The 21,370-nt window shown below is 42.8% G+C and overlaps 1 pseudogene; it reads left to right on the top strand.

Moving 5' to 3' along the window:
* Window positions 1–3,948, top strand: part of LOC124077231 (C2 domain-containing protein 2-like) — a 39,660-nt pseudogene extending 35,712 nt beyond the window's left edge.
* The last annotated feature ends 17,422 nt before the right edge of the window (window positions 3,949–21,370 follow it).

Here is a 21,370-nt window from a genome sequence, read left to right as displayed (position 1 = left end):
CCTGTAACACCCATGCATTCTCCACTCCTCTCCCATGTTGCCGCTTTTAGGGTCCTGGGGAACCACAGTACTTGTGTCAGATGGGTTTCCAACAAGGACAGAGCTAGGAGGTGGCTTGGATATGGGGAGTAAACCTTTACTCTGGTAAACCTTCTCTCATGTGCCCACAGAATGTGGCAGATCACCCAGGAGCTACAGCCAGGAAGAACTTGCTGACAAGTGTCCTCCAGGGTGTCCTGGCCACCAAAATATCCTGGCTGTGCTTAGTGTTAGAAAAGAGCATGTTCTGGAAGGGCTCAACTGTCCTGTTCACATACCCCGAGGAGATCCAGGTGAGCTTTGCCTGAGGCTGCAGAGCCTCCACAGCACCAGGGTGGGGAATCACCAAGCACAGGGCAAACAGTGCCTCAACCTGGAGGCCTGGGCTCCTCCTGAGCCTTCCCTTGGGCCCTGACCCCTACTCTGAGGAAGGGACAATGCCCCTTTGCCTGGCAGGGGGTAGATGGCTCTGTGTTACAGTGTAATGGGGTGCAGTCACTCTGAGGCAGGAGTTTCCAGGAGGACCATCAGTCTCTGCTTCAGGTCTAAGGCTACAAGTCAGCTGTGTAGCATGGAAAACAGAAGTCCAAGATGATAGGAAGCACCTTTAGCTAGCAGCTAAGCAAAGCCATTTGACAGGATGGACTCATCCCTCACTGCCAGTGACATGGGGAGGATTCCACAGAGGCACCCCAGTGCTGGAGAAGATGACTGAGACCCTATGGGATCTGGGAGCCTGAGTCCCTAAAGGGCTGCTGTGAGAGGAAGTAGAGAAAGGAGGTCCTGCCCACCCCAGTCCTGGTCTCCAGCCTAGTTACCTTATTCCCTGTCCTAGAAGTGGAAGGTTGTTCCCCTTCAGACACAGTCTTCCAGGGAGACTGTAGAACCTGCTCGTGGTCTTCTCACAGAGTTGGGGCAGGAATCATTGTGACATGAGGCAGGGGTACCCCAACTGTATGGACTAGGGTGTCCACAGGGCCAGAGGGTTGTTCATTTCAATCAAGGACACAAAAAAAAAGCCTCCCCCAACTGCCTTGTGAAGTTTGATACCAACAGACTGAAATCCCAGGAAAATGTAATTGGATTACTAAATATTATTCCGGAATTCTAAGTGGTATAATCCCTAGGTATTAAGCATGAGTGAAAGGTAGCCGTGGAGCCACTGACAAGAAAGAATGATTCTAAGTGCATTAGTAATGATTTTTTTTAAAAATTAAATTATTTAAACATCTATTTTGAGGTAGTTGCTGCTGTTATTACTGTTTTACAAGTAAAGTTACTGAGGTCTGGGGAGATGAACATGTTGTTGGTATTGTTGGAAGTCTGTGTCACTGGGAGAAGGGAGATACAAGTAAGGGAGAGAAGAGCTCTGTGGTATGGAAGGAGCTAGAGATAGCAGTAGAAACTCATGGTTTAGATAGTTGCCAGCTCTGTCCATCAAGAATCCTGTGGCAAAGGCATCCTGGGACCATGAACACTACAGAAATAATGACGCCCTGGGACCTGAGCACACCCACATCACATCATGCCTTTTTTCCTTTCTTTTTTGTACTGGAGACTGACCCATGAGAACTTTATCACAGAGATACATCCCCAGCCCTTTTTATTTTTTTAATTTGAGGCAGAGTCTTGCTAAGTTGCCCAGGATGGCCTGGAACTTGTGACCCTTCTGCCTCAGCTTCCTGAGTAGCTGGGATTTCAGGAATGTTCCACCCCACATGGTGCATTCATGTCTTCTAACTGCCGTTTCCCACCACACAATGCTATTCCTGGAAGAAGAGCCACCTCCATTAGTCAGCAGGAGATGCACAGGTGGGCCAAGAGCTCCTTGTGCTGGAATGTCAGGAAGTGCTGAGGCTGCAGGGCCATCACAGGGATAGAGTTAAACACATGTGGTGATCCAGACTCCTCCTCAGATGGCCAAGAGGACTCCATGTGAAGTCTGTGGTTGCCATGGTGGTCTGTCATTGCTAGCTTTTCACTTTTGACAGCTAAGTTGTGGTCATGTTCATGATGGCAGAAATGGGGTTAAGAGAACATAGAAATTATCTTGACTATCTCTGCAGTGTTTTTGTAAGTCTAAAGTTATTACGTATTTTCCCAGAAAATTGTTGAAGATGCTTACATTAGTCAAATCTGGTACAATTTGATTATTAAAATGTAAAATGATAGGAATTGATTAAAATTCATTGATAAACATACTTACAGAAGAAAAAGAGAAAGAAAAAACTTTTTATTCTTTTATTAAAGAATGTACCTGAGAAATATAGAAGAAATAATTGCAATAAAAACTGTCACTCTGTAACCAAGGTGCAGTAGCTGATGCAGGCAGGTATCACCCAGGAATCCTGAGATGGGTGGCAGTGCCAAGAGAGCACAAATTTCCAGTGTCCCACTGAAGATGCCTTTATGGAGGAGGAAAGATGACTTTCACAGTGAAGAAATCTGGCAGACCAGCCTTAACCAAGGGCCAACCTCTCTGTCAGCCCTGATGGCACCAGCAGGTCTCATAGGCCACTTGGTCAGGCATGAAGTGATGCCACACCTGACCTACACAGAGTGCATTTTTATGTGGCTTGACTTAGTAGCATCTCAACCAAACCTATTGTAATTATGGGAAAACTGAGTCAACTGGATCAAGAGACAGTCTACAGAATGGCCTGAACTTTCCAAAATGGGCAACATCAGAAAATATAAGGCCAGGGAACTTCTCTAGAAAATAGATGTGATCAGTAAATAGATGTGATCAGTAAATGTATTGTGTGTCCCAAGGTGGACCCTGGATCCACATGTCAGGTTGACATATGGAGGCATGTGGGTGGGGGCAGCTGTTCTAGGCTCCTGTTCTCCTAACACTGCCTGTCCTGAGCAGTCACAGCGTGTGGATAGGATGCCTACCAGGGCTTGGAAATGTGTTAGGATGCTGCCTTCAAGTGGTTTAGCAAAGTGCTTCTTCTTTTTATTTCTTTTTTTTTTCTACTGGGAATTGAACCCAGAGGCACTCAACCACTGATCCACATCCTCATCCCTTTTCTTCTTTATTTTTTTATTTAGAGACAGAGTCTCATTGAATTGATTAGGGCCTCACTAAGTTGCTGAGGCTGACTTTGAACTTGCGATCCTCTTGCCTTGGCCTCCTGAGCAGCTGGGAGTACAGATGCTCCCAACACCTGGCTGTTGCTGTCTTTTCTGTAGGATATCCCTTTGGTGTTTACTTGTCCCTGTGTCTATCATTTAACACATGGGTTTTGCAGGTCTGGCATTGGCTGGTGGGAATAAACTTTCCTGCAGAGTATGGCTAGAAGGAGTCGCTGCTAGGGGACATGGAAGGGAGGCTCAAGCAGGTACCAGACTTGGGGGACACCATCAGTATGGTAATGAGCCCAGACCACTGTCAGCACCTGGGGCTACAATCCGTGCACAATGTGTGTAGGCCCCGGGATCCACCGCAGCTTTGCACTTCCATTTCTGATCAGGCCTTTGCAATCTGACCACAGAAACATTTCAGAATTCTAGTGTGACATTCCTGAGAAGAGTCAGGGAATGGGATTGTGCTGTCACTGGGGCCCTAGACACGTGTCATCAAGCCCTCCATGTACAGGTGCTCCAAGGGAGCTGTTGGTGACAGGAGCTTTATTAAACATGATGACATGGAGAAACAAAAAATACCCTTCATTTTGAATGAAGGCCTGTGACCCAGGAAAATTGGTTTCTGTATGAGGGTTTTATATGGACCTCATTAAATGGATCTTTTTAGGAAGACAAAAGGAAGGAAAAATGGCTCATTTTTCAAAATCTGCATGTTTTTGCAAGCTGCTGTTCTGGCTGCTTTTTTTGCAGCATGGAAAGACAATCACAAGCTTTGATGCAGATGATCTGGCGTACTGCATCTCCAACTGCCCGTTGTGATTGTTTTCACCCTCTGACTGTGACTGTGCAGTCTAGGGACTGTAGAGTGGTTTTATTGTAGGGACAGATGAGGCAAGGCACCAAAGTTAGCAGGAAATAGTTTTATTTGGCTGCAGCCAAGTTCAGAGGGCACAGCTTTTGCTGTAATAAATCAATCCCCTGAACCCCGAGTTTAGGTAGTTTCAGAGTTTTATACCCAGCATTTAAGGGGAGGGGCTCAGAAGTTCACACTCCGCAGAATTTTACATAAAAGCAGCTTTTTCTTTCACTGTTCTGGGCAAGTTAACCCTTCAAAGACAATACCTGAGAAGACAATACCTTCTCCCTTTTCTCTCCTCCCCCTGCCAGCTACTACCATGGAGCCCAATTGGTAACTTCTCTTATCTTAGAAATGTAGACATCTCTGTGAAGCTCCAGCTCAAGGCCAGAGGCCTTTTTTACATATTTCTACAAACTACTACACTGGATAAATGTTTGTGAAAAACTAGTAAGGGGGTGTCCAGCACTTGGAATGCTCATTTCTTTCAGGCTAGTAGCCAAGTAAAATAGGGCAACAAGAAAATAGGAAGTTTATCTACATTGAACTCCTTTGTAGAGACTCTTTTGCTTATAGTCTTAAAATCATTTTTTTTTTATTATGGTGAAGATTTCTGGAGAAGCCCAGTTAAGATTTTCTGTGGAGAAAGGGGGTGCCACTACAGTTTCTCAGGTGTCACTGATGGCTATGACCTCAGGTACCTTTTCCTATGTTTATTGGCTCTTTCTGTTTTCTATGTCTTTGGAAAAATATCTTGTTAAAATCTTTGGCCCATTTTGTTCATTGGGCTGTATGTCTTTCCTTTGTTGTGGCTTATGAAATTTCTTTGGATAGTCAGGTGCAAATATCCTGTCAGATAAGTGATCTGCCAGTATTTTCTCCCATTTTCTAGATTGTTTTCACTTTGTGGTTTCTGTAGCAGCACAGAGGTTTTTAATTTCCTTTCCCCCCCTCTCTCTTTTTTGTGGTAGTAGGGATTGAAACCAGGGGTGATCTATCACTAGCCCTTTTTGTTTTTTTATTTTGAGACACAGTCTCACAAAGTTGCCCAGGTTGACCTCAAACTTGTAATATTCCTGCCTCAGCTTCCTGAGCAGCTGAGATTACAGGTGTGTCCCACCACTCCTGGGAAGGCTTTTACTTTTGGTAAAATTCAATGTGTCTATTTTTTTTTTCTCTTGTTGCTAGTAATTTTGACATCAAAGAATCTTGTGCTAATCCTAAGTCATGAAGATTTACCTGTGTCTTTCTCTAAAAGGCTTTTGTTTTGTTTTGTTTTGTTTTGGGCACTGAGTGTTAACCTAGGACCGGACGCTAATACATGCTCTGTCACGGGGCAACCCCCTCTGAAAGCTCTAGAGTGTTAGTTCTTAACATTAGTTCCTTTTTCTATGTGGTATGAGGTAAGGGTCCAAGTACATTCTCTTGCATATGGAGATCCAGCTGTTCCAGACCATTTGAGGAAGGCACTGTACTTCACCCCTTCAGTGATGTTGGCACTCTTGTCAAAAAGTCTTTTGACCGCAGCTGAGAGGGTTTACCTCACATCCATCCATTTCTCCACTGCCATTTCTTTCCAATAGGTCATTTTTATTACAAGCATGTCTAAGAGAAATGCAGAAGGTGGCAGTGATCTCAGAGAGCATGTTACTTGGGGTTGTCAGGGTGGGTTCCTACGTGTGCATGCATCTTCAATCTCTGGCACCTAACATAAGGAGCCAGGCCCCATGGAAATGAAGACACTCTAGGAAATATTAAGTATTTTATGCTTTCTCTTCCTTTTCTTTTCTTTCTTTCTTTCTTTTTTTTTTTTTGAGGCACTATAAAACTACCTTAAGTAGATTTCTAAAATGCTATTGGGTACTAAATTGTGTCATTAAAAAACAAATCTGGGGTTCTGGGGTTGTGGCTTAGTGGTAGAGCACTCGCCTAGCACATACAAGGCACTGGGTTCAAGCAAGCCTCAGCACCACATAAAAATAAATAAATAAAATAAAGATATTTTTAAAACAAATCCAGGGCTGGGGATACAGCTCAGTTGCTAGAGTTCTTGCCTTACATGCACAAGATCCTGAGTTCAATCCCCAGCATCACACACACACATAAAAAAAAAAATCTTTTTAATTCATTTTCTTTTAGTCTCATATCAGTATTCTGGGGGAGTCTCATGTCATGATTTGCAGAAATTTGGCAGCCTTGTGTCTTCTGTGATCACCAAGACCTGGCTCAGGAACAACAGAGAAGCCATGGAAGGCCTGGATGAGATTCTCAAACACCTGGTCATGGGGCCAGATGTGAAGCAGCTCTTCAAGTTGTACAGTGAATGCAGGGATAGTTGGGGTTGCCGTCCTCCCTCAGGCAGCAGAACAGGGCAAGGTACTTGACCTGATCCTCAGCCTTCATGCGCCCTTGGAGTGGCCTCTGATGTGTGAGCTTATCCTGTTGCAGTTTATTTTGTACTACTGCAGGGATTCTCAAGACAGGTGAATTTCAAAAGCGATCATGTGTAGTCCAAGAAATATGATCAGTGTAGCATGGGCTCAGGTCTTCAACCCTGAGCACTGTGGTTCTCCTGGCTGACTTTGGCCATTAGGAGAGTCTCCTCCTCCCAGTCAGGAGATGCACTAGGGTAAAATTTTAACCTCACAGGTACAGGCACAGCTGAGTGAAGTGTCAGACATCTGGAAACACCACTGACTGCTGCTGATCCCGTTTGGGCATGGGGCTGGGTGCGAGGTTCTAGCAGCAAGGAGGCAGAAGGCCCACGGGGTCACTGTACTCCTCATCTGATCAGGGATGGTTGAGAAGGTGTCACCCAAAATCACAGAGGATGCCAAAAAGGTGATGGCTGCATGGGCTCTGTCTTTAGGAAGGTTGCTGGAGACGTCCTGGGGTCCATATTGGTTGGACGGTTGGAGCTGATCCTGAAGCATGAAAGTCAGTTTCTGGACCTGAGGCAGTTAGGTGAGCTGAGGCCAGGCTGGTGAGAAGCCCGTGTTCACATGTGTGCTGGCTGTCCTCATCCATGCCACTGAGTGGAAGCCTCCTTGTCCTTCTGGTGGTGACTGTGGGGCACTCCCAGGGAGAGAAAGGGGTGCCATGAAATTTGTTTTCCTTTGTCTGACTTTATCATCGTTTTCCAGAGAGAAAAAGGTTTTCACTCCAAGAGAAAAAATGTGACATGGAAGAGACACTGGACTGGAGGATGGGTGAAGTCATGTTTCGGAAGAGAGAGAAGAGACAGGTGGACAGCCTCCTGAGGCTGTATGGGAAGGTGAAGCACATCATCCAAGGTACTGCTCCCGCAGTCACGCTGGGCACCCTCAAGAGGTGTTTTGGGAATGGAAGTGGGCCACAAATAGTGGGACCTTATCTTGTGGAAGAAGCTTTTAAAAAACATTCTTAGCCAAGTTTTCAATGTGTTTCTTGAGGAAGCAGCTTCACCTTGTATGTTCTTTTTGGTGTGCCTCCACACATGTCGATGTCCCTGATTTCCTGGAGTCAGGTTCCTTTGGTGGCTGTCCATGGGGGGAGGTGTAGATTTCTCTCCAGTCTGTGCCTGGCATGCAAAGGTGCTTGCTGCCCTGTCACTCCCAGTGGTGTTCTGAGTTACTGGCACGTTTTTCAGGGTTAGGCCTTCACCATAGCATGAATACAGAATTCACAGGTGATCCAGGTGGTGGACCACGGCTACTCCACGGTCCTGGCACAAAGTTTCTGTAGCTGGTGGAATTGCATTTCTTGTTTTGTTATTTCCCTTTTCCACTGTCTGAGTGGGTGTCTTTGAAGGGTCTCCCAGGACAGGGGGCTCATCTTCCCTGGAGGGGAGGTGGTCCTCAACCTCCCCTCGCCTCTAGGGCAAGTCCCACATCCCTGGCCTGTGCTTGACTCCTGTTCAACAGAGGGTGCCATCTGCTGCTTGCTGGGATGGGGGCACAGGAAACCAGATACAGAACTGTGCCCCTGCCATAGGTTGATCATTGGACCAAGGACAGAATTTCTTTCAGAGTGCTGTTGAGTGCTGCATTAGGATCAGATGCAGCTTCACCACTTTACAAGCTCCTCTGTATGGAGCTTATTTGTCTTTCTGTGGGTGCTCTTGAGAGCTGTCTGGTCCTGGTGTCCTGAAGTTGTCATAAAACTGTGCCTGGCTGTTGATCTCTTTTCTGTCTCCAGGACTGGGCACTGGCAGATCTTTCTTAGCTGAAGATCTAGTCTTAGAGCTCTCAGGCATTCTCCTAAATTGGTTCATTGTGCTTTCCCTCTTACGGGGTTCACATCAGCAGCTGCTGGGCCTCCTGGCATGGTTGTCTGATTCCTGTAACATCTCTCCTGTTTGGGCTTTGCTTTTTGAGCCTTCTCCTCAACCTCCTCCTGCAGCCTGGGCATTGAAGTTTTCACTTCAGCTCTCACATATATTAAATTTAAAGGCACTCCCTTTTTCTTTGAAAGATTTGTTTATATACTATGCTGTTCTCATGGTTCATGATTACAGTATGTTTTCTTTTAGAGATTATTGGGATTTTTAAAGATTTTCTTGTTTCTTTTCCTTGCATAGTTTTCTGTTTCATCCTGTTGGCTTATTTTTTTTCTTTCTTTTATTTTTTGTATGCTGGAGATGGAACCTAGGCTTTCCTTTTCTTTTTTTCCCCTTTAAATATTTTTTAGTTATACATGGACACAATATCTTTGTTTATTTTTATGTGGGGCTGAGGATCAAACCCAGTGTCTCACATGTGCTGGGCAAGCACTCTACCAGTGAGCTACAATCCCAGCCCAAGCCTAGGCTTTTGTGCTTGCCAGGTAAACACTCTGTCACTGAACTACACAAGCCCTATTGTTTTCCTTTGGCTGTTTTCCTTTTATATCTGTTTCCCACTTTAAAGCTTTTCCTATTCTAGTTAGAGTTTTTGTTTATCTGTGTGTATGAAGACAGTTCTCACAAGTGAATTGACAGGCTGAATGCTTCTGGGCCAAGGTCCATGGGGCTCTTTGGCTGCCCTTGAATTGAACTGGTGCTTCAGGGCTTCTGTTATGGGCTGCTGCCAGGTTTCTGGAGCCAAGAGGGAGAGGAGGAGGGTGGGTCCCTACTTTTACTCCTGCTTTCCTGTCATGGTGGCTGTGTAGTCCTCTTTGTCCTTAGATTGAATACTCCCTGTCCTCTGTAGCTGCCCAAGACAGGTGTATGTCTAGAAGTAGCCTCCAGGCCTGAGAGCCCTGCAGGTGGTCCTTCCTGCCCCTTGCCAGGTGGAGGACAGCCCCCATCTGCCTCCATGGTGGAGGTGGACTCTCACCAACTGCTTCTTAAACAGACTTTGAACCCACTTCCGGTTCCCTATCTGCCTCCAGGTCTAGGGTGACCCTAGCAGCTAGTGTCTTTATGTGCTAGACCTGGCTGAGTCACATCTGCTATGGCCTGAAGGTCTGTGCTCTCAAGCCCCAAGTGTCATTTGCCACTGGTGTGGCCATCTTTCCACCTCCCAGCTTACGTTGCTATCAGGTTCCTTTTCTATTCTCCTCATTCCTACTGGTTATCATCTTTTTTTTTAAATTTGTTTTAATTAGTTATACATGACACTAGAATGCATTTATGCACTTTGATTTATCATACATAGATGGGATATAATTTCATTTTTCTGAATGTACATGTTGCAGAATCATATTGGTCATGTAGTCACATATATACGTACAGTAATAATGTCTGTTTCATTCTACTATATTTCCCCTCCCCTCCCCTTCCAATCTCATCACTGCCCTCCACCTAATCTAAGGTAATGCTATTCTTCCCTAATGCCCCTCACTCCCCACCAACCCCTACTTTATTGTAAATTAACATCCACATAATAAAGAAAACATTCAGCCTTTGGTTTTGTAGGATTGGCTTTTTTCGCTTAACACAGGTATTCCCCAACTCCAACCATTTACTGGCAAATGCCATAATTTCACTCTTCTTTAAAGCTGAGTAATATACCATGGTATATATACCACATTTTATTTATCCATTCATCTATTGAGGGACACCTAGGTTGGTTCCATAGTCTAGCTATTGTGAATTGAGTAGCTATAAACATTGATGTGGCTACATCACTATAGTATGCCGATTTTAAGTCCTTTGGGTATAAACTTAGGAGTGGGATAGCTGGGTCAAATGATAGTTTCATTCCCAGTTTTCTGAGGAATCTCCATACTGCTTTCCATAGTGGTCACACCAATTTGCAGTCCCACCAGCAATGTATGAGTGTACCTTCTTCACAACATTCTTACCTACATTTATTGTTGCCTGTATTCTTGATGATTGCCATTTTTACGGGAGTGAGATGAAATCTTAGACTAATTTTGGTTTACATTTCTCTAATTGCTAGAGATGTTGAACACTTTTTCATATATTTGTTGATCAGTTGTATTTCTTCTTCTGTAAAGTGTCTGTTCATTTCCGTAGCCCATTTATTGATTGGGTTATTTGGTTTTTTTGGTGTTTTTTGAGTTCTTTATGTATATCCTAGAGATTAATGATTTTTTGGAGGTGAATGTGGTTAAGATTTTCTCCCAATCTGCAGGCTCTCTCTTCATGTTATTAATTGTTTCCTTTGCCGAGAAGAAGCTTTTCAATTTGAATCCATCCCACTCATTGATACTTGATTCCACTTCTTGTGCTTTAGGAGTCTTATTAAGGAAATCAGATCCTAAGTTGACATAGTGAAGATTTGGGCCTATTTTTTCTTCTATTAGGTGGCTAAGTCTTTGATCCACTTTAAGTTGAACAATTTCTAAGTGGGATTTGGGAGGGAGCGGAATGGATGTGTATTTCCGATTGTTCTCTCCACACAAGAGCTTACAGTCTGTTCTTTATCATGAAAGCTGATGAATTATCCTATAGAAGGGTGGAGGGGCGGAGGGATGAATTATTTTTTTTATGTTCATAACCTCAGTGATTTTTATATCCATTTTTAATTGCTTTTATTTTTTAAATACATGTCAGCAGAACACATCACAATTCTTATTGTACATATAGAACACAATTTTTCATATCTCTGGTTCCATACATAGTCTATTCACACCAATTCATGTCTTCATACATGTACCTTGGATAATAATGATAATCACATTCAACCGTCATTAATTACCCCATGCCCCCTCCCTTCCCCTCCAACCCTTCTGCCCTATCTAGAGTTCTTCTATTCCTCCTATGCTCCCTCTCCCTATCCCACTGTAAATCAGCCTTCTTATATCACAGAAAATATTCAGCATTTGTTTTTATGGGATTGGCTCATTTTACTTAGCATCATCTTCTCTAACTCCATCCATTTACCCAAATGCCATATTTTATTCTCTTTTATTGCTGAGTAATATTCCATTGTGTATGCCACAATTGTTTTACCCATTCATCTATTGAAGGGCAACTAGGTTGGTTCCACAATTTAGCTATTGTGAATTGTGCTGCTATAAACATTGATGTGGCTGTGTCCCTGTAGTATGCTGTTTTTAAGTCCTTTGGGTATAGACCGAGGAGAGGGATAGCTGGGTCAAATGGTGGCTCCATTCCCAATTTTCCAAGAAATCTCCATACTGCTTTTCATATTGGTTGCACCAATTTGCAGTCCCACCAGCAATGTCTGAGTGTACCTTTTTTCCCACATCCTTGCCAACATTTATTGTTGTTTGGATGCATAATAGCTGCCATTCTGACTGGAGTGAGATGAAATCTTAGAGTGGTTTTGATTTGCATTTCTCTAATTGCTAGAGATGATGAACATTTTTTCATATATTTGTTGGTTGATTGTATATCATCTTCAGAGAAGTGTCTCTTCAGGGGGCTAGGGATGTGGCTCAAGCGGTAGCGCGCTCGCCTGGCATGCGTGCGGCCCGGGTTCTATCCTCAGCACCACATACAAACAAAGATGTTGTGTCTGCCGAAAACTAAAAAATAAATATTAAAAATTAAAAAAAAAAAAGAAGTGTCTCTTCAGGTCCTTGGCCCATTTATTGATTGGGTTATTTGGTTTTTGGTGTTTAGCTTTTTGACTTCTTTATATATCTTAGTGATTAGTGCTCTATCTGATGTGTGAGGGGTAAAAATTTGCTCCCAAGATGTCGGCTCTCAATTCACCTCACAGATTGCTTCTTTTGCTGAGAAGAAACTTTAATTTGAGTCCATCCCATTTATTGATTCTTGATTTTAATTCTTGTGCCACAGGAGTTTTATTAAGGAAGGTAGGGCCTAATCCCACTTGATGGAGATTAGGGCCTACTTTTCTTCTATTAGATGCAGGGTCTCAGGTTGTTTTCCTAAGTCCTTTATCCATTTTGAGTTAAGGTTTGTGCATGGTGAGGGATATGGGTTTAATTTCATTTTCTTGCATATAGATTTCCAGTTTTCTTACCACCATTTGTTGAAGAGGCTATCTTTTCTCCAATGCATGTTCTTGCCACCTTTTTCTAATAAAAGATAATTGTAGTTTTGTGGATTAGTTTCTGTGTTCTCTATTCTGTACCATTGGTCTACCAGTCTATTTTGGTGCCAATACTATGCTGTTTTTGTTACTATTGCTTTGTAGTATAGTTTAAAGTCTGGTATAGTGATGCCACCTGCTTCACTTTTACTGCTAAGGATTGCTTTACTTATTCTTGGTCTCTCATTTTTCCAGATGAATTTCATGATTGCTTTTTCTATTTCTATGAGGAATATCATTGGGATTTTGATCAGAATTACATTAAATCTGTATAGTGCTTTTGATAGTATGGTCATTTTGATAATATTAATTCTGCCTATCCATGAGCAAGGTAGATATTTCCATCTTCTAAGGTCTTATTTGATTTCTTTTTTAAGGTTCTGTAGTTTTCATGGTATAGATCTTTCATCTTTTTCTTTGATTCCCAAGTATTTTTTGAAGCTATTATAAATGGGGTAGTTTTCCTCATTTCCCTCTCAGAGGATTTGTCACTGATATACAGAAATGCATTTGATTTGTGGGTGTTGATCTTATATCCTGCTACTTTCCTGAATTAATTTACTAGTTCTAGAAGTTTTCTGGTAGAGCTTTTTGGGTCCTCTCTGTATAGAATCATGTAGTCAGCAAATAGTGCTAATTTAACTTCTTCTTTTCCTATATATATCCCTTTAATTTCTTAATCTGTATAATTGCTCTGGCCAGTGTTTCAAGAACTATGTTAAATAGAAGGGGTGAAAGAGGGCATCCCTGTCTTGTTCTAATTTTTAGAGGGAATGCCTTCAATTTCTCTCCATTTAGAATGATGTTGGCCTGGAGTTTAGCATAGATAAGCTTTACGATATTGAGATATGTTCCTGTTATTCCTAGGTTTTCTAGTGTTTTGAAAATGAAGGGGTGCTGTATTTTGTCAAATGCTTTTTCTGTGTCTATTGAGATGATCATATGATTCTTATCTTTAAGTCTATTGATGTGATGAATTATGTTTATTGATTTCCTTATGTTGAACCAACCTTGCATACCACGGATGAAACCTACTTGATCATGGTGCACAATCTTTTTGACATGTTTTGTATTTGATTTGCCAGAATTTTATTGAGAATTTTTGCATCTATGTTCATTAGAGTTTTCTTTAAAAGTTTTCTTTCTTTGATGTGTCTTTGCCTGGATTGGGGATCAGGGTGATATTGGCCTCATAGAATGAGTTTGGAAGTGCTGTCTCTTTTTCTATTTTCTGAAATAAGTTGAAGAGTGTTGATATGAGTTCTTCTTTAAAGGTCTTGTAGAGTTTAGGTGTATATCTGTCCAGTCCTAGGCTTTTCTTGGTTGGTAGGCTTCTGATGGCGTGTTCTATCATCACTTGATATTGGTCCATTTAAATTGTGTATATTTTCCTGATTCAATCTGGGAAAGTTGTATGACTTAAGAAATTTGTTGATGCTTTAAATAACTTCTAATTTATTGGAGTATAAGTTTTCAAAATAATTTCTAATTATCCTCTGTGTTTCTGTAGTGTCAGTTGTGATATTACCTTTTTCATCACTTATGCTGGTAATTTGAATTCTCTTTCTCCTTCTCTTCATTAGCATAGCTAAGGGTCTTTCAATTTTATTTATTTTTACAAAGAACCAACTTTTAGTTTTGTCATTTTTTTTCAGTTGTTTCTTTTGTTTTGATTTCATTGATTGCAGCTCTAATTTTAATTATTTCTTGCCTTCTACTGCTTTTGCTGCTGATTTGTTCTTTTTTTTCTAGGGCTTTGAAATATAAAGTAAGGTAAATTATTTGTTGTCTTTTTCTTCTTTTAAGGAAAGAACTACCTGCAATGAAATTTCCTCTTAGAACTTTCATAGTGTCCCAGAGATTTTGATATGTTGTGTCTATGTTCTCATTTACCTCTAAGAATTTTTTAATCTCCTCTTTGATGTCTTCTGCAACCCATTGTTCATTCAGCAGCATATTGTTTAGTCTCCAGGTGTTGGAGTAATTTTTATTTTTTATTTTGTCATTGATTTCCAACTTCATTCCATTATGGTCTGATAAAATGCGTGGTAGTATCTCTACTTTTTTGTATTTGCTAAGAGTTGCTTTGTGGCATAGTATATGGTCTATTTTAGAGAAGGATCCATGTGCTGCTGAGAAGAAAGTGTATCCACTTGATGCAGATTGAAATATTCTATATATGTCAGTTAAGTCTAAGTTATTGATAGTATTATTGAATTCTGTAGTTTTTTAAATCAACTTTTGTTTGCAAGATCTATCCAGTGGTGAGAGAGGTGTGTTAAAGTTGCCCAAGATTATTGTGTTGCGATCAATTTGACTCTTGAACTTGAAAAGAATTTGTTTGATGAACATAGCCACACCATTGTTTGGGGCATATATTTATGATTATTATGTCTTGTTGGTGTATAGTTCCATTGAGCAGTATGTAATGTCCATATTTATCCCTTTTTATTAACTTTGGCTTGAAGTCTACTTTATTTGATATGAGAATGGAAACTCCTGCTTGCTTTCACAGTCCATGTGAGTGATATGATTTCTCGCAACCCTTCACCTTCAGTCTGTGTATGTCTTTTCCTATCAGATGAGTGTCCTGGAGGCAGCATATTCTTGGGTCTGTTTTTTAATCCAGTCTACTAGCCTATATCTTTTGATCAGTGAGTTTAAGTCATTAACATCAAGAGCTACTACTGAGACATATTTGTTTATTTTTGTATTCCTAGCCATGTTTGTTTATTTTTGTTATTTAACTTGACTTGATTTTCTTCTTTGATTGGTTTTCCTTTAGGGTCCTACCTCTCTCTGGTGATTTTCATTGTTGTTTTTGTTTCCTCTTCATGGAATATTTTGCCAAGGATGTTTTGTAGTGTCAGTTTTTTAGCTATAAATTCTTTTAGCTTTTGTTTATCATGCAATATTTTTATTTCATCTTCAAATCTAAAGCTTAATTTTGCTGGATACAAGATTCAGGGTTGGCACCCATTTTCTTTCAGAGCTTGATATTATGTTGTTCCAGGATCTTCTACCTTTCAGGGTGTGTGTTGAAAAATCTGACATTATCCTAATTGGTTTTCCCCTATATGTAATTTGATTCCTTTCTCTTGTGGCTTTTAAAATTCTCTCCTTATTCTGTATGTTGGGCATTTTCATTATAATGTGCCTTGATGTGGAACTGTTGGGATTTTGTACATTCGGCGTTCTGTAGGCTTCTTGGATTTGGATTTCCGTTTCATTCTTCATGTCTAGAAAGTTTTCTGATATTATTTGTGATATTATTTCATTGAATAGATTGCTCATTCCTTCGGTTTGGACCTCTATTTCGATAACTCTTAAATTTCATCTTTTTATGCTATCCAATATTTCTTGAATGTTCTGCTCATGGTTTCTTACCTTTATCACTGTGTGGTCTATATTTTGCCTTCATTGTCTGATGTTGTATATTCTAAGTGGTCTACTCTGTTGGTGATGCTTTCATTTGAGCTTTTAATATGTTTTATTGTTTCTTTCATTTCAAGGATTTCTGTTTGGGTTGTTTTCTTTTTTGGAAACTCTATCTCCCTATTGAGGTATCTTTTGTTTCCTGTATTTGTTTATGTAGCTCCTTGTCAAAGTGACCTTTCACTGCTTGTATTTGCTGTATTATACCTTCATTGAGTTCACAGAACATTTTTACCTTGTACATCGTAAACTCCTTCTCTATCATTTTTCTGCTGTGGCTGCCAATGATTCTAATGATGTGGTGTCCTCATTTGTTTGGGCACTTTCTTCCCTTGTCTTTTCATGTTGCTCCTTTGTCTTCCTTTCCAGCTCTATTGGTCTAGATTGTTATTGTTTTTACCCTGTAAGTTTGTAGTGCTCTTGTAGGGTTCCAAGACTTCTCCTGGCCACTGGAGATTCAATCTTGGAACTGCCCCTGCCTAATATGGTGAGCATGTTGAACCAGGATGGCAGCGGTCTGCTTTCAGCGCCTGGGTGTCTGGTGAGGTGGTGGGGGAGCCAGGCGAAGACATTGTGCTGTGAGTAGGTAGCAGCTGAGAGACTTGAGTGAGAGCAGAGCTGAGTCTTGGTGATCTGCAGATGTGTTGATAGGTGATTCTGCTAAGGCACTCACTGAGCCTTGCATGGGCTAGAACTTCGGGCTTTGGGTCCTGCCCAAATTCTGAGTATCCTGTTCCAATGCTGAGGCCCAGAGTCTTGCGTGGGGTCACAGCACTGGTGTTTTCTGCGGAGAGCAGCTGTATAGTGGTCCTCTAACACTCTCAGAGATGCAGTATTCCGACTAGGTGAGATCTGGATCACAGAGCAACACAGAATGCTATCTCCCTCTGGACCGCCATCTTGAGCTCTGAGATGAATTTTTACTGAAACAAAAATCCCAACAATGGTGTTCACTTATGTTTTCTTAAGGAAATGATTAGAAATACTGGGAAAATAAAATAAGATGCTACTTATGACTAGCAGTTTAACTTCCATGTTTCCTTATGGTTTCCAAAGTGGATTTTGGAGAGATTGAAGTAAGACACTCAGAAGACCTGAACCACAAAAGACTAAATAAAGCCATGAGGGTGAGCCAGTCAGCGTCCTTGGCCTGCAAGCAGATAATGCACTACAACCTGGGCCCCGAGGTCCAGGAAATGGCTGGAAGGGTAGACTCACTGATGGACAGCCACATCTTCCAGATCTTCTAGGAAGCTGCAGAGTCATTGAGTGATCCCAAAGGGGAATCTGAAAGGTAAACCCTTGTGCTTATAGCCTATGAGTACCTGTACTCACCTAGTTACCAGAGGTTCATGAAACTGTATTAGAATCTGAAGTCAGGAGAGGTTACTATTATAGAAATCAATGTCATGATAGATAAATACAATGACCTGACTTTAGACCTCCAGATCATGCATGATTTAGACCCCCAGTCCTAGAGGGGCTGGATCCCTGAGCATGTTGAGCAGATCAAGGAGTACCATAGCCTGCACCAGGCAATCAGTTTGGCCAAGGTCATCTTGTAGATCAAAAAGAATTTTTGATTGACAGTGATTTCAGTATTCTTTACACTTCAATAAAATTTGTAAATTATATGCTGGGGACTCCTGTGTGGTAGAGGCCTACCTCAGAGTCTTTGGAAGCCCCAGGGCTTCTGGGAAGGATGGTGTGGTAGCCCCCTTCAAGGGCTCTCATCGGTACTGCACTAAGGCTGGAACATTTCATGGCCTATATTTTTACTTTTGCTTGAGATAGTGTGACTGTTACTTAGTTAGTTAGTTTTCTTGGGTTGATATGAGAACCAAAAATTCAGGGTAGAGAAACCATCCCCTTTCCAGAGGAATCTCATCTCTTTAGGTTAGAAAAGCACAAAAGGAAATATTTTGTCAGCTGCCCAGGTACCTCTCCTAGTTCCAGTGGAAATGCCAAATGGTACATTGTTCCTATTGTATCTCAAAAGTGAGTCTCTTTTCCTGTTTCTTAGCCTCACGTTTCTTTTTTCTTTTCTTTTCTTCTTTCTTTTTTTTTTTTTTTTTTTTGTTGTTGTTGTAGATGGACAGCATGCCTTTATTTTATTTGTTTATTTTTTGTTTCTGGTGCTGAGGATCGAACCCAGTGCCTCACACATACTAGGCAAGTGCTCTGCCACTGAGCCACAACCCCGGCCCAGCCTCAGGTTTGTAAGGTGTGTGAGGCCCATGTTTCAGTAGAGACAAATGTGATCATGCATAAAATTTAGCACACAGTGTGGAATTGTCCATACCTAAACAAACCTTTTGGTACATCTTTTGGTGAGTAACTCCAGCAAACAGAGAAACCAACAACATGGACTTGGTGGGGCTGCTGTGCAGAACAGGTTTCAAAGCCCTTAAAGGCTTCCTCATGGGACCTTAGGTACTAGGGACACTAGCTCCTGAAGCCCAGCAAGGAGGGCCATGGAGTTTATGCTATCCTTGGTGCAAGAGCATGTTATGCTATTTCCGTAGCAACTGCTGGTCCAGGCACATGGGAGGGCAGGCATGGGTTGTGCAGCCCACAGCAGAGTTTCGTCTTGCAGATTGATGATTTGAGGCCTCCCACCTTGCGAAACTGGACCAGATCAGCCCACAGCTCATCCAGGCCAAGAAGCTGCTGCAGGACATCAGTGAGCCCTGCCGCCAGTATCTGGAGAAGCTGGTCCTGCAGAAGGTGCTGGTAAGCTGGCTGCGTGAGGGCGCTAGGAGGTGTGGGGGATCTCGGCTTCACGTGTTTGCCAAGTGTGGTTCTTGAACTCAAGGACATCCCTCCTCAATCACGTGCATGGGTTAGGTGGAGGGTAGTGTCTGCTTCCAGGCCGGCAGTGGAGTTTGCATCAGGGCCGCTCTTCAGGGTTCTGATTAAAACTGTTTCCTTTGCTGCTCTCTCCATTTGTGGATGCCAGCATTGTTTTCATAACCATCCTAATTCCTTTTGCTCCTTCTAGCTCATTCTGCCAGAGGCTCTTGCCCACAAAGGGGCATTGCTGCAGTATTCTTGTGGAAGTTATGCATTTCTCTCCCAGCCTAGGGCTGGGAAGCCTAAGTGGTTGTGCAGATTAGATAGAGCAGGGGAGGAGAAGTGAGAAAGAAAGTCCAAGGAGGTGGAGCAGAGGCAGCACTCACACACCAGAGAGGCCTGGAGGGCCACCTCCTGCTGGCACTGAGACTGCAGTGGCTCCAGCTCTCATCCAGAGTTGTGCTGCTTCCACCTTGTACTCCTGAGTCTGTTTTGATATACATTCTTTGATTAGCAATTAACCCCAGGAAAATTATCTGAGTTTTTTTTAATAATTGTCAAATATGATTATTAACCAACTGAACCTGTTTTGGTTGAAGTGATGATGTTTGTGGATTAAAGGAAATAAGGTCCATGCAAGCCTAGTACAGTGCCTGGGACATTGTTGGGTAAAAGTTAGATGTTGGTCAGTGGTGTCATCATATCCTGCAAAAGAAAAGGTGTCCTGGAGTCCTAACTTAAAGCAGGAAGTGTAGCAGGCCCTAGATGTTTACTTAGTGTCTACTGATGGCCTCACTAGAGATTGTGCCCAGGGTATGAGTTGTGCAGCATCATGGAGTGGTCCTGTGCTTACCCGCTCTCTGCCCCAGGCAGCACCGAGCTCCAGGTATTTGTGGATCTGGCCTCCATCTCAGCCAGAGAGAACAACATTGACGTGGACCGGGTGGCCTGCTTCCATGATGCTGTACAGGACTATGCGTCTCTGCTGTATAAGCCAGACAAGAAGGCAGGCTTCAGAAAGTTCATGGAACTATTTAAAGAACTCTGGAAGGCTCTGCAAAATGACCCCCATCAGCCCAGTAAGCTAGTGAGTTTTGTTCCATGTTCTAAGAGGTGGTGGTCTTACAGCCCTGGGGAGTGGCTGTGCTTTGAAGGTGCACAGGCATAGAGGCATGTAGGCAGCCATTTAAACTGATGCTTAAAATCAGCTTTTTTTTAATACATGGAAATGCTTTCTTTGTCTTGGTTTGGAAGGGAGTTACAGAACTGTATGTCAAGAGCAGTCTCCACTCTACAGGACAAGTGTGGAAAGAGCACAGTAGGAAGTGTGTGAAAGGGTGTACAGTGGTTTTCTCTGAATAGTAGTAATTGTCCTTTCATTTTGTTATTTTTGAATATTTTTCACAATTGATATTGATTAATTTTTTATCAGAAAAAATAAACATTTAAGTAAACTGCCTATACAGGGGTCTGAGTTAACTTACACTACATAACTTGCCCAAAGATCAGAGATGTCCTGCACTGACCTCAGGATGGTTGGTCCTGCCTGTGGTTGGAGGGTGGGGAGATGGACAGAGTATGCAGTTTGCAGATTTTCTGCTAGAAGCTCACATTCTGTTGCCCTTTTTCCTAAGTTCTTCTGGTCATGCTCAGAGACCATGTCAGGACGTTAAGAACTTAGGGCTCCTGTTCAGTCAAGCATTTCTTCTCGGAGGGCCTGTGTTCTGGGAACTCAGCAGGATGGTGACATCCCATCTGGGAGTATGACCTGTTGCCATCCACCCAATCATTCAGAAGTGCAGGTTACATGCACTCTAAGTGTCAACAAAAAACCGGGTACCAGCATAACCACACTGAGTGGCCAGGGTCCTGAGGGACCAGGCAGAGGCACCTGAGATAGCTGCAGGAACTGGGTGAGCAGCTTCACCTGGAGCCCTGGAGGAGGGTGGGTGGAGTTTGCCCAGCAAGCGAGGAAGACAGTCACTCGAACCCTGGCCTATATTCTCTGCTTTTGTCCCAACAGCGAGATTCTGCCAGGAACTTGGAGTGGCTGAAGACAGTGAAGAAAAGCCATGGGTCTATCAAGTTCTCGTCCCTGTCCCTAGCCACAGTGATCAACAGCAGAGGCATCTGTGAGATCAGGGCATCCAGGTTCCAGATGCGGTGTTGGTGGCGCACACTGGCCTGCTGCAGAGCCAGGGTTTCAGCCACCAGAAAATGGCCTCTAAACATGTTGTGCCTCCCAGATCTCCCCAGATGCCATCCTGTGCCTGATCCTCCCTGGGGGTCACAGTGGCCTGGGGCCAGATCGCTCCTACACTTTGGAAGAGCTGAAGGATCTTTTAAACAAGCTGATGCTGATGTCTGGCAAGAAAGACCACAACAGTATGGAAGTGGAGAGGTTTTCTGAGGTGAGCAGGTGCCCTGTTGCCTCAGGCTGGGCATGCTTACTGCCCTGCTGCTTGCAAAGGGGAAGGGGCAGGGGTTGGCCTCCGGTGGACAGAGTGGCTCCAGAGAGTGGAGCTTGTGGGTCTGCAGGGTGCACCTTGCCTGGAGCCACATCTGAGGTGGGACAGACCCTGGAGGCATAAGCTCCTCCTTAAGAGCATCAGAAGGATCTGTCACCACTGGTGGTTAATCAGCTGCAGTTAGCAGGAAGTGACCAAGTAGATAGCTCTTAGGAAGAAGTACCAATGTCTTTATTTAC

This window comes from Marmota monax, unplaced genomic scaffold, assembly GCF_021218885.2.
Source record: "Marmota monax isolate L192 unplaced genomic scaffold, Marmota_monax_Labrador192_F-V1.1 WCK01_AAM20220418_F8-fsc00293, whole genome shotgun sequence".
In the NCBI taxonomy this organism is placed as follows: Eukaryota; Metazoa; Chordata; class Mammalia; order Rodentia; family Sciuridae; genus Marmota; species Marmota monax.
The sequence above is the reverse complement of the archived record's forward strand: the minus strand, read 5'-3'. Positions and strand labels throughout refer to the sequence as shown.